The sequence below is a fragment of the Thunnus maccoyii genome, chromosome 7 (genome assembly GCF_910596095.1).
Source record: "Thunnus maccoyii chromosome 7, fThuMac1.1, whole genome shotgun sequence".
NCBI lineage: Eukaryota > Metazoa > Chordata > Actinopteri > Scombriformes > Scombridae > Thunnus > Thunnus maccoyii.
In genome coordinates, this window is record NC_056539.1 from 32,823,297 (window position 1) to 32,833,675 (window position 10,379).

At 38.5% G+C, this 10,379-nt stretch overlaps 1 long non-coding RNA gene across 1 annotated transcript; it reads right to left on the reverse strand.

The window, feature by feature from the left end:
- Positions 1-794: 794 nt before the first annotated feature.
- On the reverse strand, positions 795-3,064 carry LOC121900776. Its single transcript, XR_006097074.1, has 4 exons — positions 2,616-3,064; positions 2,111-2,145; positions 1,238-1,347; positions 795-1,031 (listed from the first exon to the last, which is right to left on the reverse strand). It is a non-coding gene; the product is annotated as an uncharacterized LOC121900776 (long non-coding RNA).
- Positions 3,065-10,379: the final 7,315 nt, after the last annotated feature.

A 10,379-nucleotide genomic window follows, 5' to 3' on the forward strand; every position in this document is an offset into this window, starting at 1 on the left:
AGTGAAGGTGGCAGGTCTGTGAGCTGAAGAAAGTCTTCAGGGCACAGATGTCTGTTGTCAAATCAGATCACTCTCAGTCACAAGAACAGATGCCATCCCTAGGCTCACTGTGTGTGTGTGTGTGTGTGTGTGTGTGTCTCAGTGGGAGTGTCACCATCACTGTTCCCCTAAATTTCCCCTGGGACTGTGGTGGATTTCACCGCTTGGAACCTGTTGCCTCTTGTAGCTGAACACAAAACACAAATACTCAAATACTCTGTTTCATCTTTGCTGCCACGTCATCCAGTCCGCCGTCTATGCAAATCTACTTATTTGATAAAAAGTGAAAAAAATACATTCTCAGGTTATCTGACTTTACTCTTGTAGCGTAAACTCAGCTGATCAGGTTTAGTCAGACTCTCAGTTTTCAGTGAATCTATCAGTGTTTACAAAAAAGACTGTGGAAAGAAAATGTCACAGATAAATACTTTAATGTCACATTACAGCTCATTTCATACATTTGTTATTAGTACACACAAACACACACACACACACACACACACACACACACACACACAGTGACTAATGAACTCATACGATTACTTGTCATGCTCTTAATTACCAATGTGTTTTCTTGTGACTAATTGCTAAATTATCACAACTGAATACATAAACAGAGTAAGGTGTGAATGCAGTCACATAACAACTCTGTAACTCTCTCTCTCTCACACACACACACACACACACACACATACACAAGCTACATTCGCCCATCCACACATACATTCATACGCTGAAGTGCCAACCTGCTCATCAGAAGGATCTTATCGCTCTACCTGAGCCACAGCCGCCCCGAGGAATAAGGTTAACCACATATTTGAAAGAGAAAACAAAAACAAAAGAGCACAAAAATGATGACCTGCAGCGTCGGTTGTAAACCTTCCTGCTACTGCAGGTCTGTACTCAGTTTCACTTTGCAGTCAGGAATTATTCCTCCCGTCATATTTCATGTTTCCAGATGTCAGCAACTCGGTTCTATGTTATCAATGTTACTGAAAGTGGTAGAAAAGTTACAAAAATAAAGGTAACATTTGCTAGTGTGTTCAATATGGTACACAAAACATTACCTAATTAATTAAGTAAGGGATAATCAATGAGTAGGTGTGCGTTAACGTTTTTAAACACTTACAAGTTGATTATCCTGCTTATAACAGGGTCATTTGCCAACAACATAAAATAAAAGCATTTGAGAGCTTACCGTTGTCATGACAACTTGCCAAACTGTACTCGTCGCCAGCCTGGACCGAGGCATAAAATTCACACAAGGTGTCATAAAGCACAACCAGAGTACGTCTCCAAATCTGTGTTCTTTTGGTTTTGGCAGATTGAATAAGAAAGCATCAAGTAAGAATGACATTAGACTTAAAAAAAACCCAAACAGACAGTAAAACATCAAGAATTTGTACATCTACAAATTATTTCATAACCATTTCTGAAGATCTGATTTAAAACTCTTCTCAACTGGGTTAAGTTTATCATTTTTAAGCTCTTCAGGTGTCAGTTCCTCGTGCCGTTTTTCACTCGGTTTCTGTTTTTTCTTCTCCATTTGTTTTTCCTCTGCTGCATCTTTTCATAACCAGTAAACTTTGACAGTCTTCAATGTTACTATGGTTACAGGTTGGATAGCTGATGAATTTAGAGCAGTGATCAAACTTGAGCCGAACTACTTTTGCAATACACGGTTTTAATGCACATTTTTTATTCACCCAGATCATGGTATAATTCTTTAGTACTTTGTATTGATAAGTTCAAGTCAAGTCAAGAGGTTGTGATATATAACACAACAAGCTAGCACAGCTCTGTAAACAGCACATGCTCAGTGGCGTCTCTCTTACACAGAACTACTCTCCGGAGACTAAAAACGCTATCGCTGTTATTAGTCTTTGGAGCCATTTGTAAACAATCTAGCAGGTTTTTTAATAGTTCTTGAATAACAACAAAGGAATAAGATATATCAGGCTTTGGATACGCACACAATGCTTGTAAGATCAGTTCATTGATGGTTTGGCTTTGCACATGAAATTTGTTGATAATAAAAAAAAAAATATATATAGAAAATCAGCAGACTTACCCTTTAACATTGTTGCAGGTGCAGGTGATCAGATTCTGTGCAGGAGAAGGTAAGAGAGGGGATATAAAACATTGTATCCTCCCTCCGTCAACACACACACACACTCACAAACATGTTAATACAACAGTTTAACCTCTCTTTTGTCCGTGTGTCTGATAGTCGGCCCACTGCTGGGAGAGGACGCTTTTTGTCTCGTATGAAAAGAAGATAACCTCCATATTTGATCTCTTTCCAAGTAAAGGATTTTGGATTTTTTCGGACATGCATTGTATTCACTCCTGCAATCTCAGCTAAACGCAGCATTTGTCGTCAGCTTACCGCCTTCTTTTTCCGTGAGAGAAACACAGGAATGTGAAAGGGAGATTTTCTCCACAGATGCAGCCCGTTGTCGATTTTGAACCTCGCAGGAGATTTTAGAGGTTTACAAGCTTTACATTTCGTTATCTTGAGCTGTATATACAAGTTTAGTGTTCAAACACACACACACACACACACACACACTTACTGGCTAAATATATGATCTCTTTTATTGCAGTATTCGATTTTCAAGCCTTTTGATTTTTCCGCCTCCTCTTCTCACCTCTCCTCCTTCCTCTCCGCTCCTCTGGGGTTTCTGAAAAGATAAATAAGCTTCATGGCCGTTCGTCCACGTCTGGGCAACAAAAATCAATTCTCCGGCTGATCAGTGTGTGGCTTCCTGCCCTCGAGGGAACACTGTCTAATCCTTAATTTGAGCCGTGACAATGGCCTTCTCGGTTAATCCTGAATACTAACTGGTTAATTTTGGTTTTATTTGGGGTTTATCTGTAAGAGAACCTCAGCACACATCTGGAAATGAATCAGTAGTTTAACTTGAATATAAAAAAATAAGGTGACAGATGATAAAAATAGAATTATCTGCACAAATATTCTCTAGTTTGTTTGCTGTTTGTTTTATTACTTTAAAGGACTGATCTGTTGCATTAACAGCAGCAGAGATTTTTCATATGCAGGACCATAAAATGTAGCTGAAAATCAGTTTAATCCTGGATTTATTTAAAATAAAAGTAATATCACAAACCAAAGAGCTTCATGAGTAACTAAAGTCTTTCTGGATGCTGTAAAATCATTCAGCTGAAACTGTAAAGCTAATCTAACACTCAGCAGACAATTTACGGATTAAATCAACCCCGATTTACTCTAGAAGGCGGTCATGATGCCTAATTAATTACCCAAATGATTAACGATCTGGCTGATAATAAAATGGATTCTGAACTGGAACTTTGGTTCCACGATATGATTTCCTCATGGCTGCTGTTAAAAGATCACTTATAAACTGTAGGTGAGGTTGTTGAAACAATAATAAAAATGTCCTCCAAATTGAATGACAAAATACGTTGTTAAATTTGAACTTCAGAGAGACACATACAAGCCTTTCTTGATCTGACGTCACTAATATATAGTAATCGTCAGGGTGACATCATTTGTCAATCAGTTACAAATCACTGTTGAAAAATACGTTTGGTTAAGTTTAGGTACAAAAACACTTGGTTAGGTTTGAGAAAAGATCAGGTTTAGGGTTAATTTAATTACTTTCTTAAGGTTAGGTCACCTTCGTCATCATAATTACAATAAAAACCACATGACTAAGGTCAGGTGATGATTGTGGTCATGGTTTAAAAAAACAATGTTGACCTTCTCCCTACACGGACAGTCACAGTATTTTACATGCAAAAATAATGATGATAACTTTATTTATATATCTAATTAACACTGTGGGTCTGTCTAATTGACATTGTGGGTGTATGTGATGTGCTGCTGTGTGTAGCTTTGTATAGTGTGTTCTGTGTGTTATTTGCTTTGTGCTGTTGTATATTTTGATTGTGGGAGACTGCGGATATAAATTAGCTTTGAGCTAACTCCGGTGCAGTGCATCTTTTATGTTTAAAACTGCACACTGTCCCAATCAATAAATACATACTGTCAGCATCTTTCTAAACAGTTACAAAGTGCTAACAGCACAGAATGAAACAGTGAACAATGAGGGGCATAGGACCCAAACATTATAAAAAGCGAGTGTGTTGAAAAGTGAGTTTTAAGAAGTGATTTAAGGAGCTGAGGGACTGGAGAGGCTCGGTCACATCAGGTAACAAAGCGAGTGGTTGGAAACAACTATGAGACCCCTGTCTGAGGATCAATACTGTAGTCCTGAGATAGAAATAAAACACAACTTCTCTACAAAACAAACAGACCAGAGCGTCCAAACCTTCCACCCATCTGTGGCTCCATGTTCTTCTTCTCTTGTTGCTTTCCATTCAAACTAGACTTGTATTAAGCAATAATTGATGTATAAATGTAATTAAATTGTAATTAAAAATTAAAAATTAAGAATCAACATTTTTTGAGGAACTTACCGTCTTGTTGGAATATAACCTTAAGTGGACAAAACTGATCTGTGGATCTTTGTGCTGTACTGAAAACTTAAGACAAAGAAATTTACAAAATCTCAATTTACATTATTTTTTTTCCTCCTAAAAAGTCCTCTTAAGCATATAAAGCACTATTCACATGCAAAATGAGGGCATCTCTGATTCACCATATCTGTGGCTGCTGATAATAGTGGTGGTAGTGAAACATCTGATTTTAATTGTTGTATCAGTTACGGGAAGAAACTCCACTTTTTTTTTTTTTTTTTCCTGGAGACTCCTGGGACCGCTGGAGGAGTCTGGAATAGAGTGAAGATGAATGAGTGAGCATCAGAGGAAGATTACATCAACCGGAGGGAATGAGAGAGAACAGAGACAGAGAAAAGTGAAAAAAAGAAGGTGTTTGTATTGATTGTGTTCAGCAAGGAGCATGATTGTCTGAGCTGACAGAGGAGGAGGAGGAGAAGTGAAGGACATCTCCACCACCATCGGGCCCAATTTGTCTCCCATCCACCTGAAACTATGATATCATCAACCACTTTACTCCCTGTTGATTAAAGACAAACGAGATCCACAGCAGGTCCGATACTGACCAACTGCAACCACAACATGGACTGCATTTTTCACTTGTGAAAAGGTAAAAAACAACAATAACAACAAAAAACTGAATATTTTAATGTAAAATATAGAGCAGACATCAAATTCATTTTAAATCTTTATGACTCGTTTTTACAAACCCAGCAGCACAAGAACAAACACTTCACGAGCCAAGAAGTGATGTGATATAAGCTGAATAACACTGGGTACATTCAGTGAACTGTGGCTAGTGGTAGTTGTGCATATATCTAAGCATTTGTAAGGCATTCTCACTCGGTTGGAAACTAGCAGTTGGTGACATTACAAAGCAGTCCTCCAAACCCTAACCCTAACCCTAACCCCAACCCTAACCCCTTAACCCTAACCCTAACCCTAACCTTAACCCCCTAACCCTAACCCTAACCCCAACCCTAACCCCCTAACCCTAACCCTAACCCTAACCTTAACCCCCTAACCCTAACCTTAACCCCCTAACCCTAACCTTAACCCTAACACCCTAACCCTAACCCTAGCTACAAAGATGAATACATTTTAAAAGATAGTAACAGTTTAATCACTCCTCATAATGTATTAAACTAAACTTAAAGCATTTAATACATATTAAACCTGTTCTCACATCATTCTTTTTAAAACAATGAGCTGAGAAATGCAGTATTAACAGACCTCTAATAACTCGAGACTGGCTGTGCTGGCTCATCAATACATACATGTTATGTAGATACGCTGCTAGTCATTACATAGATGATGTCTATCGGCTCTTACAGTTCTCATAACTCACTGACTTGTCAATCAATTTTTCAGCTATTTGGGTTCCCAAAGAACAAAAGACATTTATGTGTAATGCAATGGTTTTCATACTAGAATACTAACTATACAGCTGATATTGCTACAATAAATTAAAAATCAAGGCTTCCTTTAGTAATTATTTTGCAAGTATACTCTGTTTTCTTATTGCGCTGTAATATGACTACTAATGATTTTTTAAATACACAAAATATAGACTCACTAGGTTTTTTTTTTAAATAACACCTGTTTTTTATATTCATATTTTCACACACTCTCTACTGACATTTTTCACACTATTTACAAAATATATGTATAAAGTGTAAAATGAAGATGTCTGCTGCATGTTTATGTATGACAGAGATGTAAAAGTCCTTTTTATTCTTTGAGTCTTTGAGGGAGATCATCAGGTAGGTGCTTGGACTCCGGTTGGCTCCTATGTGTGCATGACGCTGTCAATATGGAAGCTACAAGTTCACTCACAAATCCACAATAAGAAAGTTCTACTGCAAATATTAATAACCGTGGAACAACAGGGCTTTATAGAGCTGTTTTCTTACTCTGCAGTTGTAGAGTTTGGACTTTTGCTTTTGTGACATTGCCTCAATTTGTGAAAGCTGCTCATGATCAAAGATCTAAAGAGGCTAAAGTGATGGTTGTCAAGTTGGTGACAGTAGAATGTTGTAAAATAACTACTCGCCTATGAATGAATGTTATTCTTTGTTCTTCGGTTTTGGTATTTCTCTCAGTAGTACATCCAAACACAGCACAGAAGTCTGGCGGACAGATCCCTGCTGCAATATGGAGGCAGCTGAGGCAAAACCCACAGACCCACGGATGTGGTTGTAACATCTACCATCTCATATATCAGACACCTAAAATAAAAGGATTAATTAGCAACAACCCTCTTAAACACTTATCAACATCTTTAATTAAAAATTATGAAAAGTCATGTAGCTTACCTCTTAAAACTACTTCAGTACTTTTAAAAATAAGGTGTAAAATTACGAGATTTCTGGCTGAAATACAAAACATATCATTTCCATTCATGCTGCATCCCTCTGCAGTGTATCAAGGTAAAAAAAAGATGAGAGCCAACTATTCCCTCTGCACCACTGGTTCAATTTTAACAAATAAATCATCAGGTCTTTGTAGAGAAAACAACAACACCGGATTGGTATTTTATTGAAGCTCTAGAAGGCAAATACAGCTCCACAGACCACCAGTAATCCCTCATCACCACTATCTCTCCTCCCTCTGCCATCCTTCCACTACCTTTAATGGTTTTAGCTTAGCTTCAGGACTCCACGCACAAAATCAATACGATTAGCTGAACAGACCTGTGACCACACATGTACACACACACACACTACACACACATAAACACACACAATCGCTCGAGACAATTTGTAGCAGGAAAACACAGAGTGAAGTATGTAGGCTCTGAGTGGAGATAAGCAGACTTTGAATTGCTATCTGGTTTCTGGAGAGAGTGAACATGAAAAAAACAGTTAATGGCATCATGTTTTGTGTACTTAATTATGTGTCTTTCGTGCTGATAAAAGTGTCTGTGAGGAAACCGAGAGGTACAGGACCAGAATCCATCACTGGCATTATCACCTTCTACTTCCTGGAATTATTTGACTGGATGTTTCCAGGCAACAGTGGTGCTAATGCCAATTAATGTCAAGGGTCTGCAGGAACTAATGCTGATCACACACACACATGCATCACAGACACTGATATACTGAATGCACATTGTACATTTTTTACAACCTAGATCTTATTTTTTTGGTCGTCTGTTATCAAAGATCTTTATTTGAATCTGATGTATTTCCCATAAACGTGGCAGTCGTCTATGTGTCCTGCTAACTTGAATCTCTGCAGCTCCGTTATTGAGATTCCCAGAGATTCAGATTGAGATTAGCGTGAACAAGGTCTCATGCACGCTCCGTCAGCCCCGTCAGCCTCCTACTGCTTTAGAAATAAACATGATTTTTTTTTTACATGAATCACTTCTTTCTGAGACTGAATGGAGGCAAACACAGGAATTATCCACCTGTATCAGTATTATAGCTAACTGCATAGGGAACTACATCGGGGGCAGTTTACTGGCTAATTGAACCACCCACATATTCACCCGTGCACACCGCACACGAAGAGCAATGACAGATCATCCCGTGGACTATTATGAGGACGATCGCGTGTCATTGCACTTCGACTGTCCAAGCGTATTTATTTGGGTGCCATGTCATTGGTCCGATGGCCCATTATTTCAAAACCCCAATAGTTTGAAAAACTTCCCATTGGACTGAAAACAAAAGCCCTTTGCTCCGAAAATACACACTCTCCCTTGACGTGTAAGTGATCATACCATATTCTTTCCCTAAACCTAACCAAGTGGTTTTTGTGCCTAAACCTAACCAGATCTTAACCACAGTGTTGTCACACCATAAAACATCATTATTTTTAACGAGCACGTCAAAATACACTAAGATATTAAGGGCAAAAGATCACAGAGGTAGTCTAATTAGAGCGCCTAACCATAAATAATGGCAGTGCCTCATTATAGGTTGTCAGACACTGATAATGTTTATTATCTGACAAAACAGACTTTTTATATATTACTGAGGTCTTCTGCTAAATTCAGCATCATGTTTGACTCAGTAGAACTCTGATTTAATAAATTAGCAGTTATATAAATGTGTAAACTGCGTCGTTAAGACAGACGAGCATTATCTTGAAAAACATCACATTTATTTACTTTACATGGAGTAAAGTGTCGTCAGAAATAATAAATGATCTTTTGGAAGGAGAAGATGTTTACTGGTAAGCTTGGCTCCGTTAAATTTAACAATATGTTAATGGAGGTTTTCCTCCGACAGTAAGAAACAGTTGAAGACTTTATTTGTCTCGTCATCAGTCATTTAAAATGAACTGACGACGAACTCTTTAAAGCAGAACTCTGAATGTCAAACAGTAACGTTACACTTCTCACTTTAGTTTATTTAACTTAGTTCACAGAAGAGCTTTTAAAGTTAAATGTCAGCCCGAAAATGAAAAGTCTCTCTTTAGGAGTCATCCAAAGTCATAAATAATGATTTATATTGTGGGTTATGCGTCATCTGTTAAATTGAACTTTATGTTAACAGAGTCTGGGAGGTAATAAGGCCAGTGTTAGTCTCTGAACTCCAACTACAGAATGTGTATTTTCGGAGCAGTGGGATTTTGTTTTTGGGAAAACAGGCCAATGGGACGTTTTTTTTTAAATATTGGGGTTTCGGAAGAATTCTGCAGAATTGGACCTGTTGCTGCCAGACTCGGAAAACGTAGACGTCTCCAAGAATCAGAGTGATCCCAGCTGTGTAACTACTACAAATAGATTAACAGCGTTTATCAACATTGTTGTTCTGGAGATTGTTTCACCTCCACAAAACCAACTGGAAGAAAACGAGCGAGGATGGCTGGACCAAACATTCAGCTCCACACGGTAAGAAAAATACAATTACAACACGTAACTGTGTGAGGAATTACAGTATGTAAGTCTTTGTCATCCAGCCGTATAGTCCATGAACACTGCACAGTGTGAATCTTGTCTTTTTATCTTTGCAATTTGTTAACTTGCAGATAAGAACCATTTTAATTCATCTACTAAGTTACTACTTCTCTAGCATGAACAGACAGATTATCCACATTATCAGATGTAAACAAACCGATGTGCAAAGCCCCAGATGTAGTTCCCTGTACAGTTAGCTATAATGTTGCTACAGGTGGTTACTTTCTGTGTTTACTTTTTCTCAGACTCACAAACAAACTTTTAAGGCGATTCATGTAGAAATTATGTTTATTTCTAAAGCTGTAAAAGGCTGACGGAGGTTTCCCTGATAACCATCCTCATCCACCAGTATCTCAGATTCTGAATCTCAGGAATCTCAACAACGGAGCTGCAGAGAGTAAAGTCAGCAGGACACATAGAGCCACATTTATGGGAAATACATCAGATTCAAATAAACCCTAAAATAAAACCCTAACCCTATCGCCCTAACCCGAACCCTAACACTAACCCTAACACCCTAACCCTAACGCTCTAACCCTGACGCTCTAACCCTAACCCTAACACCCTAACCCTAACGCTCTAACCCTAACACTCTAACCCTAACCCTCTAACCCTAACACCCTAACCCTAATGCTCTAACCCTAACCCTCTAACCCTAACCCTAACACCCTAACCCTAACGCTCTAACCCTGACGCTCTAACCCTAACCCTAACCCTCTAACCCTAACACCCTAACCCTAATGCTCTAACCCTAACCCTCTAACCCTAACCCTAACACCCTAACCCTAACGCTCTAACCCTAACCCTAACACCCTAACCCTAACGCTCTAACCCTAACGCCTTAACTCTAACCCTAACCCTAACACTCTAACCCTAACCCTCTAACCCTAACACCCTAACCCTAATGCTCTAACCCTAACCCTCTAAC